Source organism: Rhinolophus sinicus, linkage group LG13, assembly GCF_036562045.2.
Source record: "Rhinolophus sinicus isolate RSC01 linkage group LG13, ASM3656204v1, whole genome shotgun sequence".
Taxonomy (NCBI): Eukaryota; Metazoa; Chordata; class Mammalia; order Chiroptera; family Rhinolophidae; genus Rhinolophus; species Rhinolophus sinicus.
The window spans coordinates 39,677,856-39,688,196 of NC_133762.1; the positions used below are offsets into that span (position 1 = coordinate 39,677,856).

Genomic DNA, 10,341 nt, shown 5'->3' on the forward strand with positions numbered 1-10,341 from the left:
ACATACATTTTTTGACACTGTAAAATATCCATTTTAAAAGGTTAACTGGATAACTTACATAAATATTAAACAATTAAGTTTCTCAAACTAAGTATATCCCATTCTCTCCTGAAGGAAAAAACAATGTATCCTAGGCTTCAATTTATGTTCCAGCATGAGACACAAGCTTGATGAATGATTAACAAAATGTCAGCTTCAGAAAAGATACAGTGGCATTCAGAGTCAGTCAGGCGAGGACAACGGTTTTACACAAGGGAACTTTATTTTTGTTTCACATTACTGCTTAAAAAATAAGAATTTAAATTTCTTCACAACTGTCCGAACTTACATCATTTAGAGTCTTACATTTTTAAGTATATCCCTTGAATTATATGTGGAAAGAGAATCACTGGAGGGTCAGAGAGATACTTGTCTTTTCTAAATTTAAAGCCAAGATTATTTTAAGATTGGTGGCCTCCTGAGTCTTAAAACTGTTAAGATACCATTACTGAACTTTCTAAATTAGTGCTTATAGCCTTTTAAAAAGTCAAAATACAAACAGAAAATATCTGTATGGCACACTGGGATTAATGATCAAGACTTTCAGACCTACGGTCACTGGCTTGGATGCCCTGTACCCTCCACACCTGCACATCTGCAACTCCTCCTGATACGGTAGTGCACTGGTTGAAAATTTTTGGTGCAAATAACCTATAGAGATCACAGCCAAATAGTCAAAATCCATGCAGTAGGTTAAGAAAACTATTTCATAACTCCCCTTATTTTGAGAGCTATGCAATCTTTGCAGCTTTCTAGTCCAGATGCATCACTAATGAGCAACCATTTCTTCTGGGAGATCATCTATTTGGAGGTGACTGGCACAAAAAAAAAACACCAAAAACAATAAACACAAACTAAACCTCCTAACCGTAGCTTGGAAGAATAAGCCAAAAGAAAACTAAAAGGTGGTGGTAAAAATGAATGCAACATTAAATTAAATGAAGTTATGTTTTTCCTCTCCTGTTTCAACTTAAGATGGTAACCAGAGCCAACAATATTCTCTCTCATCTATCAAACTAATGCCATATAGTGTTGTTTTTTTAATTGGGGAAAATGATACAGGTTAAAATGGTTAACAATTAGCTCCTTGACAGCTCCCCTAACCCATTCTGACCTTCAAATCCCAAGATTCCACGCACACACGGAGTAAGCAAGAAAACTGTTCAAGGCCAACAGTATAAGTTTTTTCTGGTTCTGTTAAGGAGCTGAATTCAGAATATAGATATTCACAATAAGACTTAATAACTCATTAAGTTACTGCTTAGGTAAACTTACCGGATTATTTAAGACATTATAATCTTATCGTATCACACTGGGCATTTTGTTTTTATTCCCAACTGCAAAATTTACAACATTCTTGCTTTAAAAGGCAATACACTCAAGCATTTTCATAAAACAAACCAGCAAGTATGGAATAACAAGAGACATTAGCATTTGGGTCCTCTGTGTGAATTTTATTTCTCTACCTTTAAATTAGAAAAGGAATCAGAGTGCCAATGTTACATAAATAACACTGCAACAGTGATAGGTCTTCCAATAAAGGGAAGTACTATAAGAAAACCCAAGCAGTTGGATTTGAATTAATACAGTCCAGTATTGTCCCCAATAATACAGAATACAATAAATGATGGGCAAAGACATCATCATCTGTATATCTTTTTACAAGGCAACACAAGCAAAATAAAGTCACAATCTGAATATTTATTCCACTGGCCACAATCCTCTGGAACCAAAAGATAAAAAACTTCATTTGAAACCTAGAGTAATCTAAAGTATACTCCAGCATTTATGATGTATGTAATAATTATTGCTATCATTTGAATGACTTTTATAAGCCAGGCATGGTATGAGATATACACTCCCATTTTAGAAATAAACAGGACCAGAGGCTAAATGACCTGCCCAAAGCACAGGATTACTACATTACAGAAGCCAGATCTGAACCCAAGTCTGTTTAGGATTCAAGACCTAAATAGGACCTGAACCTAATAAGACCTAAATAGGTTATTTTCACTAATTCAACCCTATTTCCCTAAATCTGCACACTGATTCAATAACAGCCTATCATAAATAGTACAATGAAATGGATTGCTTTAAATCTGGAGGCAAGGTGAGGGGTGGGGGATGTGAGTTTCAATAATCCAGTCTTCACTATTCTCTTATTTGAATGGGCTGACCACCAGGCCACACGGTATGAAAACAAGGTTTTAAAAGATGGAAAATTCCAAGATAGATGGCTATTTGTATTCATCCTATATAGTCATAAATAATCAGAACACTTAACTAGTTTAAAATACTGATAAAGACAGGTTCTTGCTCTAGACCTATGGAGTCTATAATTTAAGAATACAGAGCAAACAAGAAAGCAATTTAGTGCATCACCTAAGTAGAGGACATAAAGATGTTAATGCAGGAAAAAGTTCCTGAAACATATCCCTAACACACAATACACAAGTAATTCCTAAACTATGACCAAAGGACAATTGGGAAATAAGATCTCTGATCCAGGTTCACAAGTCTGTAGGTGAGCACACCCTGAACTCTCCCCAAGTCTGGGATGGGAAGATTCACTTCTCTACCTAGAAGCAAGACAACCCTGTATTCACCAAGATTAGATACGCACTCTGGCAATCTGCACTGTGCTTGAGTAACTGAGGCAATCTACACAGGGCTTGAATTACATATTGACCCATCCCTAAACAGCAGCAATTCAGCACCTCACCCACCCCGTAGGCCATACAAGAAACAGAAAGTACCAGTCAAAGGCTTTATTAATAAGAACTCCTGGCAGCAGAAAATGAAAATAAAGAACAAACAGTAGCAGCAGTGACAATGACCACCGTCTTCACTGACAGCAAAGGGAAGAAACTCCTATTAGCCAGGCACCCAGCATTTCATAAATCATCTCCTTTAATCCTCACAGCAACCCTAGATAACATTATCTGCTGTTTTGTTATTAATCTTCAAAAGAACACTGAGGTCAGTACAACAAAACCCCATTTTACAGATGAAGAAACGGAGATGAACAAATAAGTTGTCAAGATGACAAAACCTAGGCTTAAGAAAGGTTAACTGTTCTCAAACTTGGTCTGTCTGACTCCAAGGTTGGAATTCTTTCCAACTATCCCCGCCAGCAATGTCAGTTAAAGAATTCTATTAAAATGGAATTTTCTGTAGCTGTTTCAGAAACTATACCTGAGATACAAAGCCAACAGAGATTTTCATAAGAAAACACCTCAGAAAACTACTAAGTTGTAGAACGATATATGCATTGTTACAAAATGTCCTCGGTTTTAAGCTTGAGGACAGCGACAATCTAGAGATCCTCAGCACAGCACCTACCTGAAATGTACTAAGCATTCAGGGTCCATTGAATGAGCAACATCTTTTGACTGGTTATAAATTCAATAGCCCAAAATGGTTATTCTGTACTTTCCCATATGACATGATTCAATTTTTTAGGATAATAATTTACCCATTCATTTTTAACAGGGTTGCTTTCTTAAATTTTGTAGAATGTTAATGATATGACTAAACTGAGAAATGCCCATTAACGCATTAGCCATAACTTCAGATAAATTTCAAGTGTTTACTTTTCCAAACAGATTAAAATGTTATCTGGCTAATGAAAACCAGTCGGAAATATCCACAAGACCAGAAAGTGTAAAAAGAAAAGAGTGGCCAACATAAAGGTATTTAAGATGTGACACGTATAAAACTATAAAAGATTATTCTAAGTATACCCTGGTAATTAACCCTAAAACCCTCACTTCAGGTAACAATATTTTTATACAATAAAATACTATCATCACTAATGTAAATACTAATAAAATACTAATGTAAAAGAGTTTGCCCACCATATCAACTGTTGCTAAGCAGGTTTCTTATGTCTAAAACACAAAATAGGTAGAAACCAGTGAAATTCCACTCCTAGCACGATACTGTGAATTCATTCACCTTAAACTTTTAAAAGGATTCCATCCTTGACTTCTATAATGTGAAAAAAAATGTTTGGTCAACAACTAAGTCTGCTGGTATCCATCTACCCTGGAACATACTAAATATTTAAGAAAAACTGCCAATTGTCTATAATCCAATGCAAATATATCCCTTGTTACAATGACAGCAATTCCTTTTCCTTAATAATTCTAGAGGAATTCCTTCATTTGAAAAGCTAGCTGGCCTAGATTTCTCTCTATTAAGAAACAACTAAACGATACACTACTTTTGAAATTATCATTTTAGGAGTTCAAAGAAATTTAGGTGTATGAACACACTAATACTCTTATGAAACAAACTTGGCTCAGGTCACCCAATGAATTGTTGATAGACCAAGGATCAAATCCCGTTTCTCATTTTAAATCAAGTATCACAATCATCATTACCTTAAAATGCTAAGTCCTTACCAAATCTAATGCCTAAGTATATCAGTTCTCAATCTCTGAACTTGCACGTACACAAATTGTTCTTGCACTGCAATATTTATGCAAAAGTTACCATATAGTTGTCAAAACAATTATCAAAGGTTATAACAGTTAACATATTTTGGGCATTGTGTTAGATACTGGGCTAAACCTGTTACACGCATTATCTCAATACTTATAATGGCCCACATGAGGAAATTGAGGCAGAGAGATCATCTGTCCAAGGTAAAATCTAGAAGAAGGGTAAGCAGGGGTGCACAGGGAATATCCAATAAGTGCTCACTTAAAGCGTCTATAGGTTCCGCAAGTTTAAGTGACACAACACATAATGACACCAATTTTACCATAGGCTAATTGATCTAAAGGAGTGAAATTCCTATGGCATCTCATCAACCTTCTAAAGAAAAAACGTTACCAAGGACTCACTGTTCAAAAGCCATTACTCTCCACTGCCTGGACCAGGACTCTAGGCCAGCTCTAGGGCTGAGATGAGATACTTAGTTGAGCCACTTAACCTTCATGTGGCCCAATTTCCTTTATTCCAAACCACCAAGTCAAACAGATAACCTCAAACTTTGTTCATACCCTGAAACGCTCTAATTTTGTAACCATCTTTCTAATCAGGTAACTAACTCAAAAAGAAAGTCTCATTTCCTCCACCCTCTGAAGTCTCCCTCACTAAAGTTGGGAGTCCACATTTTATGAATCTAATCAATAGGATACTGTTGAAGAACAAAAACAGCTTTTCTTAAAAGCTAGAACTCCATTCTGCAATTATGATTCCCAAATCTGACTCACCTCAAATGACAACGACAGGGAGAAAAGACCTTACAATACCCGTGGGTTGGGATGGGAGGTGTGAAAGAACAGACCATTGTGTGTGTGTGTTTATCAATTCATAAAACACATCACCCATTTCTATCTCCTCAAAAATTTGGAAATAAGTCTTTAAAAGGTTGTCACATAAATTCACTGCTTTATTCAGCCAATAAAAATTAATGAAGAAATTATGCCATTTATCTAAGACTTTTATTATAGGCATGGAAGAATCATCTATTTATAGAAATCCTACTAAATGGCCTGTAGGTCTAGAATATACACTTACCACGCTGGTCATCTAACCCCTTCAAATCTCATATAAGGACAGTAACACAATATTTAAACATCAAGGAAGAGGCATAGGTTCTACTCAACACCATTGTTCTGCAGTCTTCCAGGACCAAATCCCTTTACACAATAATTTTTGCTAACTTTGTTCTCTAGAAAATAACCTCCCAAAGATTCTTAAATAAAACCAGCAAACCCTTTCTATTATTGCCATAACAAATTACCACAAACACAAAACAATACAAATTTATTGTCTTAATTTTTATAGGTCAGAAGTCAGGTGAGCGTAGGTAGATTGGTTCTCTACTTAGGATCTCCGCAAGGCCAAAAATCAAGATGTCCACAGGGCTGTGTTCCTTGTCGGAAAATGGGAGAAATCTGCTTCCAAGCTCATTGAGATTGCTGACTGATTTAGTTCCTTTGGGTTGTAGGACTGAGGTCCCCAATTCCTTGCTGGCTGTCGGCTGGGGCTGCCCACATTCCTTCTTATGCTTTCTATGAGGCCCCCCCCCCCTTTAGTAATGGTAGGTTGAATGCCTCTCATGCTTCACTCTCCGACTCCAGCTGGAGAAAATTCTGGGCTTTCATGTGACTAGACTGGACCCACTCAGAAAATGCAGGATAATCTGCAATAGGATAACTTCCTATCTGCAAAGTCCCTTCACCACACAACTGTTAATTCAGATTCCAGGGATTAGGGTACAGAAATCTTTGGGGATGGGGGTGTAATTCTCTTTTCCATAGCCCACCCTCTGGTTTCCCAACTCAAAGTCCAAAAATCGCATCTAAAGCTCATCAAAGTCCCAACTCTCATCATCTAAATCAGGTGTGGATGAGGCTACAATCCCTGGAGTACAATTCCTAAAAAAATAAATAAATAAATAAAGTTATCTGCTCCCAATGCAATGATGGGACACAGGCATAGGGCAACAGTTACAGACATTTCAGCCCAAACAGGGAAAATGTTTAAGGGAAAACAGATCTATGGGTCCAAAGCAGTTTCAAAATCTAAGGAAACTCCATCCCGTTTCAAAGCCAGGGAAAAATCCTGTGGCTTTTAGCTCTACTTCTCAGGGGCTCTTGGTTCTACCGAGTCATTTTTTCTTTTAAACAAAAAGCAGAACATTTACACTTGAGGAGTTTTACCAGCCTGCTTCCTGCCAGTAGAATTTAGGGGGTCTGACAACACTCTTTAACTCCCAATTGTCTCTTTCAATCCAAGCTAGTTTTGTTTCTGCTAGTATAAAATCAAGAATCCAGTAGGCTTTACATGAATTTTATAAGGCTTCACTCCATTAGTTAGACTCACACCCACAAATCAGGTACATCTTCAAGACTTTGCTTGGAAATCTCAACCACACGTCCTAGTTTATCACTTATAAGTTGTCTTTTCCACATAACCATAGGACACAATTCTAAGCTTATTTGTCACTGTGTAACAAGGATCTTCTTCCCTCCAGTTTCCAATGAATACCTCACTCCCACCTGAGCCCTCACTAACAGTCATTAACATCCATATTTCGACTAACAATCTGTTCTAGTCCTTTTCTGTCATACTCCGAAAAATTTTTCTGGCATCCATTGCCACTTCCACATTTTTAGTTAACACGTTGCGTACGGCGGGGTTTAAATCCCTCATAAAAATCCGCTCAGAAAAAATGAAGATTCTCGTGATCCGTACGCAACGTGTTAACAGTACCCCACGCCTGGTACCAAAATCTACACTAGTGTTCTATTGCTGCCATAACGAATTACCACAAACGTAGTGGCTTAAAACAACAAATTTATTATTCCACTGTTCCTGCAGGTCAGAAGTTGGGTGGGCTTGGCTATGTCTTCTGCTTAGGGTCTCACAAGGCCAAATCCAAGGTGTAGTCCTTGCTGGAAACTCTAGGGAAGAAGCTCATTCAGGCTGTTGGCCAAATTCAATTCCTCCTGGTTGTAGGACTGAGGTCCCCATTTCCTTGCTGGCTGTCAGCTGGGGCTGGTCTTTACCACTAGAGGCCGCCCACATTCCTTCTCATGCTTTCCATGTGGCCCCTCTAGCAACAGCAAATGAAGTCCCTCTCATGATTTGAATCTCTGATTTTCTCTTCTGCCTTATCTGTCAACGCCCAGCTGGAGAAAGTTCTCTGCTGTTAAGGGCTCATGTGATTCGATTGGGCCTACCCACAAAATCCAGGACAATTTTCCTATTTTAAGATTCTTAACCCTAATTACATCTGCAAAGTCCTTTTCACCATGTAACATACTTAAAGATTCTGGAGATTAGAGTACAGACATCTTTTTTAAGGGGTGGTGGGGGGGAGGTCATTCTGCCTACTACAAACCCAAACCCTGTGTAAGGCTTTAAACTCGCTTTCTAAAGAAAATTTTTCTCTAAAAGAATACGTGAAGTAAAGGTGTATGTTCCAAGATAGAGACGATAGTAAAATCAAGGACTCACCTAGGTGACAGGAGAGCTTAAAATACATTGTGGAAAAGAAGCTGCCAATTGTTTCATCCCCAAACAGCAAGGCAATTAACCCATTATGCAGAAAGTAACCCATTGCTCCCCCTTAAATGTGTGCTTCTCTCCTCTCCTGTATTCAGCACGAGAAGACATATAACTAGGCATTTTTTTTAAAACAAAAGTTGCTCCAGAGTGACCTAACTTTGTAATCAGTTAATAAATCAATCTAAGCAAACTTCCAATCCTTTTGTTCCTTCTTCAAGTCATACACTCATTTCAAAAGAAATGAAAAGAAACGAGCCAGTTCCCACCCTCTCAAAGTCACAGAAGAACAAACCTACCCAGGTAAAACTGCAGGTGAACTTTTAAAAATGATATGGCCCCGATCTTTCCGCCCAAGGTCCGCCAAGCCAATTAAGCCAAATGACTTACAACAAAACAAAACACTGCAACAACTACCAAGATCATATTCTGAAGCCTTGCCTACTGTCAGATTCTTGACCATAAGAACAAAAGAACCTCAAATATACCAGCTAGTCCCTTTTAATTATAGTGACAGGTAAGATTTATTGAGCACTTACTACCTGCCAGGCACTGGTAAGCACTTGACACAAATTATCTCATATACGCAACATAAACTTATGATCTAGGGCACATTATCACCCCCCATTTTACAGACAGGAAAACTGAGGTTTACAGAGGTAAGGTCACACAACTACTGTAGTAGTAGAACTGATATATGAGAACTCAGGCAGTCTCATTCTTTACCACTGGGCCACCCCTTAGATGGAATAAGGTCTCCCAACTCTTAGGAAATAATTTTCCCTTTCTAGCTTTCTTTTCACTTCATTTCATCTCCCCTCACACCCTTCACATAGAATTCAGCAGTTGAAAGGTAATCAAGTATTTTCAAATTAATTTGCCACCTCCTGTTTCCTTCCCACAATAGCAATAGCCAAGAAGCAACTTCTTCTGACCCTGACTTTGCTTTCCAAAAACAAACTACCGAAGCTCCACCCATCACCTGCCTAGGCTTGAAATGTTCCAACGCTGCAAAAAAATCAAAAACGAAAAGTCCTACTCTTTCAAAAGGTCACAAACTAATATGTACACTCTTAGCCAACCTTTAATTCTACAAATCTCTCTTCTTCCACACAGGATCCCAACTAACCCTTAACTCCAACTCGTTCTGCCCTACTTCGCGGTCCCCTCCGCCTTTCTCCTCAGCGACCTCGCCCGGGGTTCCCTCCACCTTGCACCCCAGTCTGCAGGTGGGAAGTCCAGCGTCGCCCACAGGGACCCTTAGAATGCCCCCCACTCCAGCTGCTCTGCTCCGCGAGAGGGTTCACCCCACCCTACACAGCAGGCACCACTCCCCTAGGCACCGGCCCCCAGCATCCCCCTGCGGCCCCACCCCTCAAGCTCCCTTCCCCCTCTGGCGACCCCCTCCTCCAAGTTGCCCCCTTGTCCCCGCCCCAGTGCAGCCCTCTCCCCTAGCCTAATAAGCTGGACTCTCGAGCCAGTTCCCACCCTCTCATCAGCTCCTGCCCCTAAGCTTCGCTACCTGCCTCGGGTTGGGGGGTGGCCCCGGGCCTCCCCGATGGGCTGCAGGGGCCTCGGCTAGTGTGTGTGTAGAGGGGGGGCAGGGGAAAGCGGCGGGCCGCTCAGAGTCTGATGGAAGCACAGGGGAGGGCCGCGCCCGGCTACCTTATCCTGGGCCACCCCTCAACCCCCAACGACCTCGCCTGGCGGCTCCCACGGTACCTGTGGTGGAAGCAGCAGCGGCAGCGGCCGCTCTCCCCGCTCCTCACACAGACAATATGGCGGCGGCGGAGGAGGAGACACACAGCTCGGCCGCCAGCCGCAGGGACCAGAGCGAGGCTGCAGCCTCCGCTGCCGGAAGCGGAAACCCGCTCCTGCCAGGAGGCGGACGGGACCACTTCAGACTCCGCCCCTAGCGGAGTCGCGCTGAGTGCGGCCATGCTGGGATATTCTATTGCAGCCTTGGGGTTCGTTTCCGGACTAGGGCGCAAAATGGAAGGAGTTCTCGACGGAAAGCATAATAAAGCGACTTGTAATAATTGAGCGCGTTTTATTTTAGTACATTTAAGAACTGATGAGAGAGAGAACACGAACCTTTCCCTAAGTGGACAATTGGTTTGAACCAAGCTAAGATGGCGGTCCCTAGGTTTCCCGCACTTCACCCAGCTGACGAGTCCCATCAGTCTACAAGCCGGCCCGCCATTCTTGAAAAGAAGCATGCGCGACCTGCAGGTGGAGCGAAGCATTTTGGGAGTTGAAGTCTCCTGCTCGGACCCC

General features: G+C 40.7%; 1 protein-coding gene across 1 annotated transcript in view; it reads right to left on the minus strand.

Moving 5' to 3' along the window:
- Window positions 1–9,930, minus strand: part of CSNK2A1 (casein kinase 2 alpha 1) — a 46,763-nt gene extending 36,833 nt beyond the window's left edge. The window contains exon 1 of the mRNA XM_019755194.2: window positions 9,787–9,930. The gene's annotated coding sequence lies outside the window, so the exon portion shown is untranslated. The remainder of the gene's footprint in view (window positions 1–9,786) is intronic.
- Window positions 9,931–10,341: the final 411 nt, after the last annotated feature.